The following is a 20358-nucleotide window of genomic DNA, read 5'->3' as shown; positions in this document are numbered from 1 at the left end:
CTTCACTAGCCCAAGGCAGCTGCATAGGGATCCTGTAACAGGCATGGAGTTCCCTTTTAGTGATAGTCCTAAATCTAAGTATACAGCTGTTGGTCACCACCAAGGTGTATGTGTGCCACTACTGCGCATTTAGGACTAGTATGCCTTGCTGGTCATTGTTGTGGTCCATAGGCATCATAGCTTGGTAGGCTATTGGTTGCTCCCCTCCTTTGGAAGCTTTCATGGTGCCTTCTGGTCCTCAGGGGAGAGCTTTTCAGGTCAGTTGCAGCTCAGTGCTTCTGGGTCCTGTGTCTGAAGTACAAGGCATTCTTCCCAATAGAGACTGACCTTCCACATCTGGAGTTAACCAAGGACAAAAGAAATAGTCATGGTTTGGGGGTCTCTTGGATAATTCTGACAAATAATTCACAATGAGCGGAAGCTGAGTGTGGCGGTACATTCCTATTGATGAAGAAGGAAGTCATAGAGCTGGTGTTGTAAAGGGCTCACTGATAGATTTGCTTAGGAGACATTAGGTCACACAAGTGGAATTTAACTCTCTCCTCCAAAATACCCCAAAGTTAAGTAGTATGTTAATCAGCCCTGTTAGAGAGAAGTGAGATCCAGGTAGCTAGGATGTAAGTGTTCATTCACTAGGATTCACTTATTTCTATGCTTCAGAAGAGGACAGCCCAGGGTCACATTAATCTTTAAGTCCTGCTCTGCCATTAAGTTCCCTGTCCTAGTTTCAGGAAACACATAATACTGCCAGGTGGGCAAGATGACCCTGGGTGACAACCATTCAAAAAAGGACAACACTGGCGTACCTACGAAATAATTCCGGCAATACCTTTGCTGTGTAAATCTACCTGTCTAAGCAGCCAGACTTGCAGTCTCTTGTTTGTTTAAACTGAAGTGTGACCTGAGGAGATTTAAGGATGACAGAGTGTGTAAAATGCCTAAGCCTAAGCTGTCTATAAGCTAAATCTTCTGTTGGGGTCGACTCTTATTTGGGTGTTAGCATCAGTCAGCCAGGTCCTTAAGTGAAGAGCTCGCCTTCATGTCTAAGTGTATGGAATGGCTTCTCACTGAGAGGGCATGTTATTTCTATAACACTGGAATCCCAGCACTCGAGGCTTAGACAGCCTCCTGAGCTTTGCCTGGCCACATAGCAAGACTGTTTCAAGGGAACTACAACTAACATCAATCCAAACAAAGCTGAACCAACATGGGGGCCCATGTGAAGATTCCTAGGAAATGTATTCAATTCATTTTTTTATCCAAGGAGCACTTAGGATTTACTAATTTAATAACCCAAGGAGCTGGGACTCCAAACAGGTTCTCTTTTTAAGAGTGACGAGCCAATGGGCACTCATAACTGAACATAAACACATGAAGCCAAAAGACTCATACAGAGTAAACAAAAAACCAAAAAACTTAAACAGAACTGCGCTGGGTTGGATGATGATCCACAGACAACATCTGAGAAGGGTTGTGACTGGAGTTTTAGGGCAAAAGTCTGGGTTTTGGAAGCCCAGCAGGCTAGGCATGGCCACCCATCTTAGTACACTAATTAAAGAGATGGACAGTATGGAAAGCACTATTTGAAGAGATTCGTTCAATGTGAATAAATCATAGAAGAGGAATGGGAGACGTGGTCCAGTGATCCCAAACCATCTTTGGGATACTGACATGAGCTTCAGGTTTAAATAGAAGAACTGGGGCAAAGGCCAAGAGGTATGCACAATTAAACAGTCTCAGTGGAAGTGTGGTCACCCTGAGGTCACCTCAGCTCTGGTCTTGTACGGTGGTCCCAAAGAAGTCCTTATTTCTTGAAGGGACAAGGGGTTCTTGGGAGATGGTTTCTTCTGCTGCTCTGGGGTACAGCTTTACCCTTGTGGATAAGAGTTTGCTTGTATTGGCATCCAGGGTGATGGCAAGCTTAGGACAATGACTTATCTCTATGCTTTTAGCTTTGTGGCCCCAAGTGAGGAGTCAATGCTTTTTAGCAAAAGTAGCTTCTATGTATCAGTCTCGGTGCTGTGCTTGGGGATTTAAGCATATCCTTCCCTGACACCCTAGGAAAAGACTGGAAATTCACTAATTCTTCTTTATGTTCTTTCAGTATATTAACTTGTGGCTATGTATGAGGTGATATGTTGAGTTGTGACTCCTAGTATAACCATCCTAACAGAAATGAATGTATTCTAAAGAGATACTTCAGCTATTTGATTACTAAATGAATCCCAAGAAATCTCCTCAGGAATCTCATGCTAGGAGAAGAAAAGCTTGGGCCAGCCAGAGTTGACACTCTCCTCTCTGAGAGAGATTTACAGCCTAATAGAGACGATGGTCAGTGGTAAGCAGAACCACACCTGGACTGGGACAGCTTACTTCTTTCTTTCACTTCAGGACCCCAAAGATGAACTTAAGGAGACACCGGATCACTCGGTCACTCTTCCTCAGTGGGGCTACATTGAATAAATATAACACAAATTACTTTTAAATATAAATTTGTCTATTTTAGTTGTCTTCTCAAGGATGAGCCACTGAAATTGGATTCTTTGAATTTGGACTGTGACCCCAAGTTTGGTAACACTAGTGAACCACTAAACTTGGAGGTAGTCTTGGGGGCACCAACATAAAGTGTCACAAGGGGATCTGACTAGAAGCATCTTGACTCTGAAACACAATGAGAACTGTTGGAAAAGGAAAGATGGAGTTATACACTGAATTTCCCAGAAACGAAGGCTTCTGTGTAAAGATTCTTCTAGGCGGATTGACTAATTAGAACTCCTGTGACTAGGGACAGTGGGAACTTAGCATGTTCAAAGTCCAATTGGGCTATTTTTAGCCTTTCCAATAGTCATTCATTGCTCACCCCTGTGTTTGACCTAACAAATGTCTTTGTGACTATCAGTGATGAGAACAGTAGACAGGAACTGCTCAGGTAGGGGAGGAGCCCTAAAGCAGCAATTCCAAGAACAGCCTTGCCACAGGCCAGGAATGCCAGAACAGAATTCTGATTCCTACTTCCTTCTTACTCCTTTCCTAAATGAGCACCTCCATCTGGATGCTACCCATGATGGTGTGGCTGAAACTGAGAGGAGACACTTGTAGACCTGGTTGCTGGGCCAACTGGACTGACCAGCTCATCTCCTTCCCCATACCTCTGCCGAGTTTCTACCATAAGTCATTATGAAGCCACCAGAGGAGGAGCTGAATGGTCCTCTATTTCCCAGGACACCCCCCCCCTTCTATGACAGAGGAGCTCTCCTGTCTACCTCTCTCTTAAGCTCCCACCTATGAATCTATAATCAACTTATCTCTAAAACTCACCTTCTGTGGTCCATGAATTTCATTCTTTAAATTCATGAGATAAGAACCTGAAGGGCATGGTTGGAGCAGTGTTAGTGGCCATTAAATTTTCTATGGCCCTAGGCCCCCAGGACAGGCTCACCAAGAGCAGAGAAAGGTTCTGTTGCAACCATCAAAGATGCTCCCAAATTTCTGTACCACTAGGTAAATCCTTTTAGAATTTACAAATAGACTCTGAGTTTCTCTCAAACCAAAGGCCAAGAATGTCACCATATAGCATTTGATGCCTGTAAAAAAGATTCTGCCACTTTGCTATCACTTACTATCTTAGACTTTCTATTGCTGTGAAGAGACATCATGACCACAGCAACTCTTATAAAGGAAAACATTTAATTGGAGCTGGATTAGGGTTTCAAAAGTTTAGTCTATTATTATCATGGTGGGATAGGCAGACATGGTGCTAGAGAAGGAACTGAGAATACTACATCTAGTTCTGCAGGCAAAAGGAAAAGACCTGGCTTGAGCTTCTGAGACCTCAAAGCCCACCCCCTAATGATGGACTTCCTACAACAAAGCCACACCCACTCCAACAAGGCCACACCCACTCCAACAAGGCCACACCTCCTGTTAGTACCACAACCCAGGAGTCTATGGAGGCCATTTTCTTTCAAACCACTACACCCACCTATCTGATGCTCCCACCAATGTGATTTTTTTGTTTTTTGTTTTTTCAAGACAGGGTTTCTCTGTGTAGCTTTGTGCCTTTCCTGGATCTCGCTCTGTTGACCAGGCTGGCCTCGAACTCACAAAGATCCACCTGGCTCTGCCTCTGGAGTGCTGGGATTAAAGGCATGTGCCACCACCACCCAGCCACCAATGTGTTCTTAAAATATCTTGATTTATTACTTTCTTTGTTCTGTTACTATGAAAAGTCATGAAACTGTCACCACATTGGAATATGGTACTTCGAGTAACATAAATCTATGTTTATATGCTACTCCATATGTGGCTCTAGAATAACATATCTTTTATTCCCATTGAGGTGAGAGCTGTGTTTTTGCATTGACAAGATTACTAGGAAATAATCATTTGGGAGCAAGTTGGCTGTGGTCTTGTGGGTGGCATGAAAGGGTGGCTGACTTGCTTTCTCTTACAAAGGTCAAAGTTACTTCTAGAATGTCAAGATGATGCTACAACTTCAAAAGAAATGGCTTGGTGGAGCTCCTGGGGAATCTAGCGGAAATGAATGAGTGGAGGCCAGTCTTTCTGATGGCTTTGGTTTGTCCTTTCCTCCAGGTAGGAGGTAAAAGCCTAACCGACCACTTCTGGGTAAGCCAAAAATGTCCATAGTTTGTATTGGTATTTCATCCAAATGAGGGTGGGTGGGAGGGAAGCAAGTGTCCAGGGTTAAAGCTAAGATAAGCCAGAAGAGAAAGGAAAAAGAGGAAGGAACCATCCGCAGAGGTGCTAAAGAGGTGTGCTTGTAGGATAAAAGGGCCAAGGGGAAAATGGCCTGTCTCTGACTAGGCCCCAGGACCAGGTCTTGAAATCCCACCAATCACTGAACTTTCCCCAGAGTCAGGATGCAGAATCCTATCAATCCCTGAGCACAGAATCCCACCAATCCCTGGGGTCCCTGATCTTGAAATGCCACCAATTCCTGAGTTGGCCCCAGAATCAGACCACAAAAATCCACCCATCCCAAGCCACTCTGGAAATCTCTGCCCTCCTCCCCAAGAAATCCTATATAAAGTCTGTACCCTGTTCAGTTTGCTGTTGTTTCTTACCTGAGACAGCTACCCTCCTGGATTCTTCCTCCCCAATAAGTCTCTTGAGTGAGGTTTGTTGTGTGGCCTGACACATTTTCGTCAGAGTCCAGCTGTCACAACTTTCTGCTGAGCAGAGCAGAGCTGTAACAACTTCACTGGGGGAAACCCTCCCCTGCTAGAGCAGAGCTGTTACACTTGTACTGGGAAACCTTTCCCTGGAGCACAGCTGTAAGCTGCTATGTTTATGGTGACTTTATGGTATTCCTTGGCTCCCAACTGCCAGGATCCCTTTTCATCTGAGCTGCAATTCTTACAGTACTAAAAAGAAACACTATGTCCTTCCCTTTGGCTATTAATCTATTGAAACGATGGTCCCCAAGTAACCAGGAGTTCCCTCAGGAATCTCATGCTGGAAGAGGAAGAAAGCTGAAGCCTGATGCCAGCCGAAGGAGGAATTTGTCTCCCACAAAGAGATTTCATACAGTTTGACAACTTGTCAGACAACCTTTCAGGACAATGATGGGTCAATGATGGATGGGACCACACCTTGACCAAGGCTGCTCAGTTATGCATCCCTCTTGCTAGGTATATTGACTAGAACTGATGAAAAATGTTAAAAAGATTTATGAAATGATATAAATGTTTAGAGCGGGTTTCCCAAGCAATTGGGGAAAGTTGAAAAGAGAATGTAAAATACAACTTCCCGGCCTGTTGCCACTCATGAGGGAATTCAAGTTCAAACAGTTGAGTTTCAGAAACAGAATACATCTTTATAAGGACGAGTTTTCCTTTTGCCTATTGGTCTTCTGGCATAAGACAGTCAACATTCAAAGAGAGCCACTCACCAGATGCAAACATTCTGGAATTTTAAAAAGCAGTTTATAGTTGTTTCCACTTGATGATTTTTCAGCTGCGCTCAATACCCGAGTGGTTTTTCTAGGCTGCTCGGGATTGAAGAAGTGAGATGTTATAGAAATCCATGTTAAAATGGTTTGAAAATTTATGATATTTTTCTCCTTGATTGATTCCTGGACATGGTGTCTCTTTCTGGCTAAACCGTGAAAATGCCTTTGTTCCTCTTTTGACTACCCTTCCAGATGGAAGAACTGGGTTCCAGGGCTGATTTTAGAAGTGCGTACTTCTGGTCACTCGTTGGAACACACTGATAATGAAACAACAAAGACAAACCAAAACAAACAACAACAAAAACGGTACTGGGCAGACACGGGGGCTCTGTGAGGCACAGGTGGTCTTTGTCTTTCAGAAATGTCTCTGGAAACTTCCTCCCGAAGGAAAGCGTGCTCTGCTGCCTTTCCAAGCTGCTGTGGGAGAGCTTTGAATTCACCTGATGGCTGGGTCTCTGATCACCAGCTCCAGGATGGCGAGAGGTGGCAGAGCTCCCCCAGGGCCTACATAGGACATCTCCCGATGCTGATCATGTGTGTGGCCATTTAACTACTTGGGCAATCTTAACACCAAGGCCTGAACTGAGTTCATTAGGAAGAACTGGAGGCCTGTGGTGAGAACCCCAGCCCACGCCCAGGAAGTCTAACAGGAACCTGTTAACCTGTTTGGTCTGACTAGTGTACCCTACTTGGAGTGCCCCAGTCACTGCCAACTGTGTTCTTAGATGTACCTACTAGGATGGACATTCAGCTCACAGTCTCCCTCTGCCCTGGAAGGCATCAGGTCAGAGTTGTCCTAAATCAAATGTGATAGCTCAGGCTAGAGAAAAAAAGTTCACATAGAACTCTAGGGTCATCTAGAACTTTATGGGGGGAGGGGGTAGACGTTGCTTTTATTTGCTTAGTACAGAACCCTGTCCACCAGGAAAAACCCACATGGCTGGTTGCCCCATCTGTCCGGCCTGGGGTCCTGGTGACAGTTTTTATTTTCTGAAAATGCCTTGGCTGAGGGCCAATGAAGTGACTGTGAAGAAAACAGTTAGCATCATGGCCCAGTTCTGCCACTCTTAAAACCTCTACTTGCAAATCTGGCTGCTGACTGAAAGTTAGGGACACAGCTTTATGGGAGGATCCCACCACTGCCTGAATGCTAGGAGAGAACTTTATTTGTATAAAACATTTGTGCTGGCCCTGTGGTTTGCACTAAGCCCTGGCTTTGCTTTAGAGGGTGTGAAACTTCAGAGCATACTAAGAAGTCCCTGCATGACTGACCCAACGAGCATACTAGGGTTCCTAAGCTCAGCAAGTTTCTTAGTTAGGGTCTCTATTGCTATGAAGAGGTACCATGACCACAACAACTCTTAGAAAGGAAAACATTACACTGGGGGCTGGCTTATAGTTTCAGAGGTTTAGTCCATTATTGTCATGGCAGGAAGCACGGTGGTGTGCAGGCAGACATGGTGCTGGAGAAGGAGCTGAGAGTTCTACATCTAGATTGGCTGGCAATAGGAAGAGAATGCCACGCTGGGCCTAGCTTGAGCATCTGGAACCTCAAAGCCTGCCCCTAGTGATACACTTCCTCCAACATGGCCACACCAACTCCAACAAAGCCACGCAACTAAGAATGCCACTCCCTATGGGTCTATGGGGCCATTTTTATTCAACCCACCATAGTAAGTCTTCCTGGAAATGATGCATCAGACCCATAGTTGCCAGAGGAATTAAGTATGTCATATATAACTCTACTTGATAAGATTACTGAAAGCGACCCGAGTTTCTGTTGGACATTGTCCCATATGTGAGACCTTGTCAAGCAAACAAACAAACAAATCAATCAATCTATTCGCTTTCACCATGTTCCTTTTTTATTTTGCTTTGTGTCTGTTCTCCGTAATAAATCATAGCTGTGGCTACTGTATGTTTAGTACTCTGACAAATCCTGAGGCAGGGGACCCCAACACAATATGGAAAGAGTTTAAAAGTCCTCAGAGGACTTATGAGTAGGGGGACAACATAATACAAGATGAAGAAAGAGTAGCCAGGGAAGTAAAGTGGGCCATTTGATGTGGTGGTGGTACTGAGCTCATCTGCTGCAATTTCACTACTCCTTGTGAACCCAAGAACTCATAAAATGGTCCACAGGGCAGTCCTTCATTGTTTCCATGCACAACACAACTGTCTATGGGAAAAGAACAGCCAACATCCCTGGTGCTGTGGGGAAGCAAGAATAGAAGAGATAATACTCCTTTACAGATACCTAGGACTTGAGTACCTTTGTCCAATTTGTAGAACTTTTGTAAGCACTCAGAAACATGCTGGACATTCAAACCTCTTATTCTATCTGTGTGCCTCTACTTTTAATAAAAACTCACCATAATATGTCACAGCTCCAAGACTTTGATTTCCTTAAAAGGGACATGGTGAAAGAGAATAGATTTATTTATGTATTTATTTGATAGGGTCTCACATATCCCAAGCTGCCTGGAATTCCCTAGGTATCTCCAAGGATGACCTTGAACCTCTGCTCCTCTGGTCTCCACTTCACAAGTGCCAGTATAGAGGCACACCGCCACACCTAGTTTATGAGGTGCTGGGGATCAAAGCCAGTGGGTCCTGGCTTTGATAAAACTAGAAAAGCACTCTGCCAATGGAGATATGTCCCCAATCCTGGTTAAGAAAATCTTTGAGGGGGCTGGAGAGATGGCTCAGTGGTTAAGAGCTCTTACTGCTCTTGCAGAGGAACAGGGTTCAATTCCCAGCACCCACATGGTAGCTTACAACTATCCATAACTCCAGTTCCAGTGGATTCAACACTCTCTTCTGGCCTCCACCATACCAGTCACTTATATTGTGCACATAAATACATGCAAGAAAATACTCTTGCACATAAAACAAAAGTAAATATATCTTTAAAAAACATTTTTGGGAAGATGACTGTTTTCCAAGTGAACTAATAATGTATTGCCTTCAGTGGGTGCTACATACAGACACTGATCTTCCATTACAGGTGAAGATGCTGTCTCAAGGTCTCAAGGATCTTAAACCTGCATTCAAAGTCAGGTATGTTTGCAGTGATGTCAATCTCTGTTTCTTCTCACAAATAAGATTTGGCTTTATAATTTATTCTCAGTTTCCAAGTAAAGTATAATAGTTTTCAATTTTTCAGTATTTTTTCCCTCTTACTTTTTATTTTACTTATCAGGAGGGCCACACACCCTTAAAATCCACAGACAGCATATCGTCTCTTCATGGGGAAGTGGAAAGATCAAATAGACTATGAGATCTAATGGACTGGAGGCAAAGAACTTAATTTTGTGGCTTATTTAAAAATGAGACAATATTTTCTAAAGTCCTGTGACTTTTTTTTTCAATACAGGGTTTTTGTAGACTAGGCTGGCCTCAAACTCACAGAGATCCTCCTCTTCCTCCCCTTTCTCCTCCTCTTCCTCCTCCTCCTTCTCCTCCTCTTCTGTTCTTATTTTCTCTTACTTCTCCTTCTTCTTCTTAATTGAAAATAGATTTTTTTATCTCATATAATACATTCCAACCACAGTTTTCCCTCCCTCCACTCCTTCCAGGCACCCACTACATCCCCTCTCCCTCAGATCCACTCCACTTCTGTCTCCCTTTAGAAAAGAGCAGGCCTCCAAGAGACAACTAAACACAGAAAAACAAAATACAATGCAAAAAAACCTCTCATTGAGGCTGGACAAGGCAACCCAACAGGAAGAAGAGAGCCAAGTGTAGGCAAAGGAGTCAAAGACACACCCACTCCCATGCTTTAGTCGTCCCACAAAAACAGTTATATATATACAGAGGACCTGATGCAGACCCCTGCAAGTCCCATGCTTGTTGCTCTCTGTGAGCCCATATGTGCTCTGCTTAGATGAGTCAGTGGCCATGTTCTCCTGGTGTCCTCCATCGCCTCTGACTTCTACAGTCTTTCCTCCCCAGTTTCCATGAGATTTTTTGAGCTCCCTTGAGGTGAGAGACCTAATGGAGACTTCCAATTTAAACTCTCTCTCCATAATGTCTGGCTGTGGGTCTTTGCACCTGCTCCCATATGCTGCCAGAGGAAGCCTCTCTGATGATGCCTAGATGAGGCACTAATCTAAGAGTGTAGCAGAAAGAATATTGTTAGGAATCATTTTAATTGATTTGTATTGTTTAGACCAGTCATGTTTGGTTCTACTCTAGATGTCTGGGCTATCTGGTCTCTGGTTCCTGGCCATCCAAGCAATGTCAAGCATGGGCTCCCTCACATGAAGTGAGCTTCAAGTTAAACCAGACATTGGTTGGTCACTCCCATAAGCTCTGCTCCACCATTGCCCCAGCACATCTTGGAAGCAGGGCAGACTGTACATCAAAGGTTTTGTTGGTGTCCATGTTTCTTGGTAGCCTGCAGAATATCTTCCTGCACCAAAAAACTAGAACTTAGGTGTGAAAGCTCCATGTAGGTACTAGCTTGACCTCTCTATAGCCAATGACCTGTGTGATGCTGTCCTCAGCAATGGGGCCCTACTGCCAATTTGAAGAGAGCAACCATATTTGTCTTTCTGGGTTGGGGTTACCTCACTCAAGATGATTTTTTTCATGTTTCATCCATTTGCCTGCAAATTTCATGGTGTCATTGTTTTTTAACAGCCTAGTAATACTCCATTGTGTAAATGTATCACATTTGTTATCCATTCTTTAGTTGAGGGGTATCTAGATTGTTTCCAGTTTCCATCTATTATGAATAAAGCTGCAATGAACATAGTTGAGCAAGTGTCCTTGTCTTGTGATGGAGTGCTGTAGCTGAATTTTGAGGTAGATGATTCCCAATTTTCTGAGGAACCACCATATTGATTTTCATAGTGGTTGTACAAGTTTGCACTCCCACCAGCAATGGAGGGGTGTTCCCCTTGCTCTACATCCTCTCCAGCATAAACTGTCACTTGTGTTATTGATCTTAGCCATTCTGACAGGTGTTAGATGGAATCTCAGAGTAGTTTTGCTTTGCATTTCCCTGATGGCTAAGGATGTTGAGCATTTCCGTAAATGTTTCTCAGCCATTTGAAATTCCTCTATTGAAAATTCTGTTTAGATCTGTATCCCATTTTTTAATTGGATTACTTGGTTTTTTTATATCTAGTTTCTTGAGTTCTTTATATGTTTTGGATATTAACCCTCTCTCAGATGTAGAGTGGGTGAAAATCTTTTCCCTTCTGTAGGCTGCCATTTTGTCCTATTTGACAGTGTCCTTTGCCTTACAGAAGCTTTTCAGTTTCATAAGGTCTCATTTATTAATTTTGATCTTAACACTCTTTGTGTTCTGTTCAGAAAGTTGTCTCCCATGCCAATGTGTTCAAGGCTATACCCCACTTTCTCTTCTGTCAGGTTCAGTGTATCTGGTTTTATGTTGAGGTCTTTGATCCACTTGGACTTGAGTTTTTTTAAGGGTAATAGATATGGATCTATTTGCATTCTTCTACATGCTGACATCCAGTTTGATCAGCAACATTGGTTGAAGATGCTTTCTTCTTTCCAGTGTATATTTTTGGCTTCTTTATATTAAAAAAAAGCAGGTATCTATAGGTGTGTGGATTTATGGCTGGGTCTTCAATTTGATTCAATTTGTCAACACATCTGTTTTTATGCCAATACCACATGGTTTATTCCTATAGCTCTGTAGTACAACTTGAAATCAGGGATGGTGATACCTCCAGCAGCTCTTTTATTGTTCAGGATTGTTTTAGCTATCCTGAGTTTTTTGCTTCCCCATATGAAGTTGAAAATTATCTTTTCAAGGTCTATAAATAATTGTACTGCATTGAATCTGTAGATTGCTAGGCTGGTCATTTTTACTGTTTTTAAACAATGCTTTAAATATTTAATAAACCATTTATTTGCAAATAAATAATATATGTATACCACACCTAAATAAACACTTAAAAACTAGCATTCCCCAAGGATATAATCTCAGTATCACAAATTGAAAAAGGGAAGCTTCACCAAGTTGCAGGATGCCAAAGCTGAAGAACTGACCCTTCACTGTTTTCCTACTTAGATGAAATAGATGCTTCATTATGGGATGAGTGATTTTTGTTTGTGATGTTTAAGTCAACAAGATCAGTACAAAACTATCCTTTGGTTACTCTAAACTTACAGTCCAGATGATTTTATTTTCTATACTTGAGCATGTGAAAAATACAAGGGTCCTTCAATCAAAGGGACAAATTCTCATTATGAATCTGGAGGTTAATCTACCTGAATGGAGAATTCATTTTTAAAACACTACACATTTTAAAAAATGAGTACTCTTTATCCATGTTCTGAATTAGTCTTTCTGAATGGACTGGTTTCTAAGCCTAGCCTGAGTACAGCCTGAAACTTAGACAACATCAGGAACCATGGAGCTGAGCCCAAGAAGGTGCTTCTAAGGGCCTGTCCCACACTCCATATGACAAAAAGCTGCAAAATAAGGTGCATGCTTTTACTTACATATCACCAGATACAACTCATACCTTAAAAAAAAAAAAAAATGTGTGCACGTGGGGCATGTGTGGAAATCAGAGAACAGCTTTGTGGAACTTTCCCTCCTTCTCCTTTGTTTGGGGTTCCAGGGATCAAATTTATGTCACCAGGCTTACACAGCAAGAGCCTTTATCAGCTTCGTCATTTCTCCAACCCACGACTCACAACCGCTAGAGAACTAAGAAGTTTCAGAATTTCAGTACTTACACATTCAGTCTTTCACCCAGCTTTTAACTCCTGAAGTGAGAAGTACTAAATACATGAAATTTTCTTTAACAGAGAAAAGAAAAGGCAATCAAATACTCCTTGTGTAGCCAGTCCTCAGGAATCCATCATCATCTGCAGATGGAGAGGACTCATTTCTCTTCCAATAGTCCTTCTGTTGGAACTGGAGAGTATTTAAAATATAAAGATGAAAAGGAGCTATACTGCCAATGAAGATCTCATTAAAACCCAAATGTAAAATATAGTCAAGTGAAACTTTTCTAAACGGAAGGAAACATTCACTATTCTTACTCTTAAGAAGGATAAATTATACAACAAATTTTACATGGACTGAGACACTTTTCTTGCTTTCGTGTATGCAGATAAAAATAAAACTCATGTTATCTAATTTGGGGGGTTATATAGTTAGAAATAAATAATTCTATTTTTTATGGGTAGGTCAGCTGGTTGAAATAAGTGAGGACAATCATTTGAATTGGTTGTCTGCACACTGGGCAGGGCTCCTTTTTTTTAAAAGCTTCTTTGCACATGTGAAACATGTCATGAGATGTCTGGTTTTGCCATGAACAATGCAACTGTTTTTAGATCGCTCACACGGTTGGCAAATCACACATGGTTCAATGGCATTAAGAGAGAAGTCAGATTCCACACTTTCTTCTTTGTCTTGTGTTTCCTCCTTCAACCCTTTGACATCTTCTTGGCTGCTATAAAAATGCTACTGGAAGTTGATGGCTGGGAACAGTTCTACTCTCTTGTGACTGGGAGGCCTGTATTACTTCATCAACATTTTCCTCAATGCAGGACTCTTTATCATTCACTGTAGTTATCCCCCACCCCATCAGGCTTAGAGCTGAGTTTTCCTATTTGGCTCTTTTTTTGGAGATTTCTCCTTTATCTTTCCCTTTATCTTCTGGAAGCCAGTTCTCACAAAGGATCCAACATCCGTTGCAGTGGGGTCGAAGGGGAGGATTCATTTCTTTGCAGGAGGTACATTTCCAATAGTCAGCTAAGGAGATTTCAGGATCTCCCTCAGAGGAGTCTGCATCACTTTCTCCTGCCTGATACACTGTGACTGGCAGACCTCATCCTCCTCATCTGAGAGCTCATGCCCTTCTTCATTCAGGCTGTAAGTAATCTTCCAAATCAAGTTTAAATTCTACACTAAATTGATCCCAAACCGAATCCTGATCCAACCAATCACCCGATGTTCCCTTACACCATCATCATATCCTGATTTGAGGGGGTCCCTGTGGACTCACCGCTGATGCTGCTTTCATAGCATCTCTCCCTCAACACCCGCACATGCCAGGCTTTCAGCAAAGGAAGGGGTCTGTGGCGAGTCTTTTGTCATTCACCAGGTAGTTCAGCTGCATTTCCTTCAGTTTCACTAATTGCTCTTCTAGATGAGGTAGACATCTGGAGACTGAAACTGAAGAGGAAGCCTTCTCTTCTTGCTCACGGTCCTTCCAATCACTCCTGCTTTCAGACTGGCATCTGCTCTCACTCATCAATGTGCCAGAGTCTGAGGATTCTGGCTGACTTATGACCACCAAGTTTCTGTAGATTATTGTATATATTTCCCTGTACTCTTTCACAGAGAAGCCTGGCACTCCAAACAAATCTCCTAGAAGATCATTTGAACAATACACTATATGTTGCTGCTTCTCATCTTATAATCTTTTAGTCATTATGAGGCCACCGTCCTTGCATCTCTGGGATGAAGCCTACTTGATCGTGGTGGATGACCTTTTTGATGTATTCTGGATTTGGCTTGCAATTATTTTTATTGAGTATTTTTGCATCTTGTTCATAAGGGAAATTGGTCTGTAATTGTCTTTCTTTGCTGAATCTTTGTGTAGTTTGGGTATCAGGGTGACTGTGGCCTCATAAAATGAATCTGATAATTTTTTTCTGTTTCTATTTTGTGGAGTAATTTGAGAAATATTAGTGTTAGCTCTTCTATGAAAGTCTGGTAGAATTCTGTGCTACACTTTTTTTGGTTGGGAGCAGCAGTTCTCAAACTGTCCTTTGAGATCCACAAAGGGGCCACCCAAGACCTTCAGAAAACACAGATATTTACATTACAATTCATAACAGCAGCAAAGTTACAGTTTTAAAGTAGCAAGAATGTTGTGGTTGAGGATCAACACACCATGAATAACAGCATTGAAGGCTGCAGCATTAGGAAGGTTGAGAGCCGCTGTTCTAGAGCTGCAGGTGTGCTGTTAGTTGCTAGTATAAGATCGCTCTAGTTTTTTTTTTGTGTAGACACCTAGTTCTATAAACTTTCCTCTTAGCACCGCTCTCCTTATGTCCCATAAGTTTGGGTATTCTGTGTATTCATTTTCATTGAATTCTAGAAAGTCTTTAATTTCTTTATTTCTGTATTGACCCACTTTTCATTCAGTAGAGAGCTGTTCAGTTTCTATGAGTTTGTAAGCTTTCTGTTATTCTGTAGTTGTTGATATACAGCTTTAATCTGTAATGTTCTGATAGGATTCAGGGAGTTATTTCAATTTTCTTGTATCTGTTGAGACTTGCTTTGGGTCTGAGTATGTGGTCAATTCTGGAGAAAGCTCCATGAGGTGCTGAGATGCTAGTATATTCTTTTGTGTTTGGGTGAAATGTTACGTAGATATCTATTAGGTCCATTTGATTTATACTGTCTGTTAGCTCCAGTATTTTTCTGTTTAGTTTTTGTGTAGATGACCTGTCTATTGGTGAGAATGGGGTATTGAAGTCTCCCACTATCAGTTTGTGAATGTCAAGGTGTGATTTAAGCTGTAGTAGTGTTTCTTTTACAAAAGTGGGCATAGAGATTAAGAATTGAAACACCTTTGATGAGTATGAAGTGTCCTTCCATCTCTTTTGATTAGTTTGGTTTGAAGTCTATTTTGCAAGATATTAAAATGACATATCAGGTTGCTTCTTAGGTGCATTTGCTTGGAATATCTTTTTTTCAGCTTTTTACCCTGAGGTAATGTCTATCCTTGATGTTGAGGTGTGTTTCTTGAATGTCCCAGAAGGATAGATCCTGTTTTCACATCCAGTTCTGTTAGTCTGTGTCTTTTTATTGGATATTGAGACCACTGATACTGAGAGATGTCAATGACCAATGATTGTTGATTCCTGTTATTTTGTTATTGATAGTGGTGGTGTTGTGTGTGCTTCCCTCTTTTGGTTTTGCTGGTGTGAGATTATTTACTTCCTGTGTTTTCCTGGGTGTAGTTAACCTCCTTAGGTTGGAGTTTTCCTTCTAGCACCTTCTGTAGGACTGGATTTTTGGATAAATGTTATTTAAATTTGGCTTTATTATGGAATATCTTATTTTCTCCATCTATTGTGATTGAAAGTTTTGCTGGGTGTAGTAGTCTGAGCTGGCATCTGTGGTCTCTTAGAATCTGTAAGACATCTGTCCAGGCCCTTCTGACTTTTAGAGCTGCCATTGAGAAGTCCAGTGTAATTCTGTTAGGTTTGCCTCTATATGCTACTTGGTCTTTTTCCCTTGCAGCTTTTAATATATATTGGGTTGTTTATTATTATTATTATTATTATTATTATTATTATTATTATTATATTTGTGTTTTAATTTTACACATCAGCCATGGGTTCCCCTGTCCTCCTCCCTCCCACACCCACCCCCACCTTCCTGCCATTCCCTCCCCTCCATTCCCATCTCCTCCAGGGCCAAGACTCCCCTGGGGATTCATTTAAATCTGGTGGATTCAGTACAGACAGGTCCAGTCCCCTCCTTTCAGGTTGAGTAAAGTGTCCCTGTATAAACCCAAGGTTCCAAACAGCCAGCTCATGCACTAAGGACAGGTCCCGGTCCCACAGCCTGGATGCCTCCCAAACAGTTCAAGCTATTCAATTGTCTCACTTATCCAGAGGGCCTGATCCAGCTGGGGGCTCCACAGCCTTTGGTTCATAATTCATGTGTTTCCATTCATTTGGCTATTTGTCCCTGTGCTTTTTCTAATCTTGGTCTCAACAATTCACACTCTTACAGTCCCTCCTCTTTCTCGACAATTGGACACCTGGAGCTCCACCTGGGGCCTGGCTGAGGATCTCTGTATCCACTTCCATCAGTTATTGGATGAGAGTTCCAGCTCGGCTGTTAGCATGTTTGGCCATCTGATCACCAGACTAGGTCAGATCAGGCTCTCTCTCGACCATTGCCAGCAGTCTACAGAGGATGTATCATTTTGGATTTCAGGGGACCTCTCCAGCACTCTGCCTATTCCTGTTCTCATGTGGTCTTCATTTATCATGGTCTGTTATTCCTTGTTCTCCCTTTCTGTTCTTGATCCAGCTGGGATCTCCTGCTCCCCTAAGCTTTCTTTCCCTCAAACCTTGCCCTTCATTACTCCCACTGTCATCCAGGTTGTTCATGTAGAGTAGATCTCATCCATTTCTCTGTCATTGGGTGATCTCTGTGTCTTTCCTAGGGTCCCGTTTTCTAGGTAGCCTCCCTGGAGTTGTGTAGCAGTCTAGTCATCTTTGCTTTACATCTAGTATCCTCCTATGAGTGAGTACATACCATGTTTGTCCTTCTGAGTCTGGGTTACCTCACTCAGGATGATTTTTTCTAGATCCATCCATTTGCCTGCAAACCTCATGATGTCATTGTTTTTCTCTGCTGAGTAGTACTCTATTGTGTATATGTACCATATTTTCTTTATCCATTCTTCAGTTGAAGAGCATCTAGGTTGTTTCTAGGTTCTGGGTATTACAAACAATGCTGATATGAACATAGCTGAGCGAATGCCCTTGTGGTATGATTGAGCATTGGAATCCATCTCTCCCAAGACCCAGCTGTAGCACTCTTGGGCATAATATATATTGGTTTTTTGAGACAGGATTTCTCTGTGTAGCTTTGAGCCTTTCGGGAACTTGCTTTGTAGACCAGGCTGGCCTCGAACTCACAGAGATCCTCCTGCCTCTACCTCCCGAGTGCTGGGATTAAAGGTGTGCGCCGTCGCCACCATCGCCACCGTCACCACCACCCGGCTTAATATTTTTTCTTTGTTCTGTATGCTTAATGTTTTGATTATTATGTGGCAAGGAGACTTTCTTTTTTTGTCTAATCTATTTGATGTTCTGTATGCTTCTTGTACCTTTACAGGCATCTCCTTAAGTTTAGGAAAATTTTCTTCTATGATTTTGTTGAAAATATATTCTGGACTTTTGTGCTAGTATTCTTCTCCTTCCTCTATTCCTATTAATCTTAGGTTTGGTCTTTTCTTGGTGTCCCATATTTCCTGGATGTTTTGTGTCAGGAATTTTTTAGATTTCACATTTTCTTTGACTGATGTAGCCATTTTTTTCTGTTGCAGTGTTTCTCAACGGGAAGGTCAGGACCCCTTTGGGGGTCAAATGATCCTTTCCCAAGGGTCACATATCAGATATTCCCATTATGATTCTTAACAGTAGCAAAATTACAGTTATATACTAGCAACGAAGTAATTTTATGGTTGGGGTCACCACGACATGGGGAACTATATTAAAGGGTCACAACATTAGGAAGGTTGAGAATCACTGTTCTATTGTATCTTCAAGGCCTGAGACCCTCTCTTCGATCTCTTGTATTCTGTTGGTGAAGCTTGCCTCTGTAGTTCTTGTTTGAATTCCTAAATTCATTTCCAGAATCCCCTCAGTTTGTGTTTTCTCTATTGCTTCTAGTTCCCTTTTCGGGTCTTGAACAGTTTTACTTCCCTCAACTGTGTGTGTGTGTGTGTGTGTGTGTGTGTGTGTGTGTGTTTCTCAAATGTGTTTTTTCTTGCTTTTCTTTAAGGCATTTATTCATTTCTTCCAATTGTTTGTGTTTTCCTGACTTTCTTTAAGGGATAATTCATTTACTCTTTAAAGACCTCTATCATCTTCATACAGGTGGTTTTAAGGTATTTTTCTTATACTTCAATTATACTGGAATGTTCAGGGCCTGCTGAGGTATAATAAATGGACTCTACTGGAGACATATTGTCCTGGCTCTTATTAATTGTGTTTTTACACTGGCATCTAGGCACTTGGGTTTGGGATGATTATAGGTCTAGACGCTGCTTTCTGGGAGGTCAAGATGGGATGGTCTGTGGGATCCATAGGAGGCAGGGATGCGGGGAGGTGCAGCTGGGATGAGCCTGAGAAAATTGGGTCTGCTGGGGCATCAGAGAGAGCACAGAAGGTCTGCAGGCAGCCTACCTTGTCTTCTGGCAGGTGTGACCTGTGGTTGAGCGGGGGTGTCCACCTAAACTGGGGGCTGGGATACAGTGATAAGTGGGGGAGGGAGGTCAGGAAGGGATGGTCTGTGGGATCTACCAGAGACACAGATCGGGGGGAAGGGAGGCTGCAGCTGACATTCTGTTGCAGCTCTAGGGACAAGCCTGAGGGTCTGGGTCTGCTGGGGGAACAGAGATCACAAAGAGCAGTCCTGTAACTTCTGAGGTTACAGAGATGAATGAACTTATGTGGAAGCGAATAGCTTTGTGCTTAGGCATCTCGTAGAAAGTCTAGAGGTGGCAGCTGAGTATCATTGCCATTAAGGAGCTGAAACACAAGGAAGAATCACATTATCTGCACAGCGTTTCCTCTTGGAGAGTCCCATGAAACTGGCTTGGCAGGTCACTTGTGAAATCAGCACCAAATGTCTTTCTCTGACAGGTGACAAAAAATGCCCAAGTCAGCAACTTCCACTGTGTGATGGAGCTTTGAGTACAAGCAACAGTCTCCTCCACGTGTGAGGTTTCTTTTCAACATCAGCTTTTATGGCCCACCTGTGACTCATTAAACCTGGAGCCAAGGACTAGGGATGGCTGGATGTGTCATAGCATCTCACGAATGAGTGCATGTGGCAAGGATAAGGGAGACCGAACACCAAGCCCTGGACTGGGTTGGGAGCGGACACTAGAACTCAGGGATGAGAGTGAGAATGAGCTGAGTCAAATAATTAATGTGTGGCACCATGAGCCACTACTTAAAATCATTCTCTTTAATGAACATCAAAACTTGGGATAGAAACAGAACAGATCCCAGAACCAGAACCAGAAGAAGTAGTCAGAGAGAGGCTAAGAGCTTGAGGACACTTGACACGTCGCTTCCAGTCACACATTGCTTCCAGTGGCTTCCAGTCACGTCTGTGGAGACGTAGCAGGCACTCCACAAACCTCCTGGCACCTTTTGCCAAGAAGCCGGCTTGCCAACTGCAGAACTTGTTTAAGCTTTTAATTGTTTTTACTTCAGTATCAAAGACTGGGAAACTGGTGATGTGAGCAAAGCTCATTCATAGATGGGATAAAAAAGCCCCGGGAGAACAATTAACGAGTACAACATGATTAGACCCGGGTTTCCGACCCATAGGCCTCACTTCTCTGTCTCCCGTGCGCTGTGATGCAGACACTGGTCACTCACCCCCAATGACATAAAGTACTAGACATGGGGCTCTCTCCTCCCTAAACTTACCGAAGTGTTAATAGTAGCTATTCTCTTTTTAATAGGATGCAAGTCTCAGAAACGGGCTGAAGAATTCTTACTCCCTAAAACTTGATCTCAGTTTTGTCCCTGTCTGTTTGCATAAATTTGACATTTCACCTCCAGCCTCCTAAACACTGGACTGGCCCAGTTTCCGTTTTGCTCTTGGCTTCTCTGGGCTT

The 20358-nt window shown here is 42.6% G+C and overlaps 1 pseudogene; it reads right to left on the bottom strand.

The window, feature by feature from the left end:
• Positions 1-13140: 13140 nt before the first annotated feature.
• Positions 13141-13989, bottom strand: LOC118581888 (annotated as a pseudogene).
• Between the last annotated feature and the right edge of the window lie 6369 nt (positions 13990-20358).

The sequence above is a fragment of the Onychomys torridus genome, chromosome 4 (assembly GCF_903995425.1).
Source record: "Onychomys torridus chromosome 4, mOncTor1.1, whole genome shotgun sequence".
NCBI classification, from domain to species: Eukaryota; Metazoa; Chordata; class Mammalia; order Rodentia; family Cricetidae; genus Onychomys; species Onychomys torridus.
The sequence above is the reverse complement of the archived record's forward strand: the minus strand, read 5'-3'. Positions and strand labels throughout refer to the sequence as shown.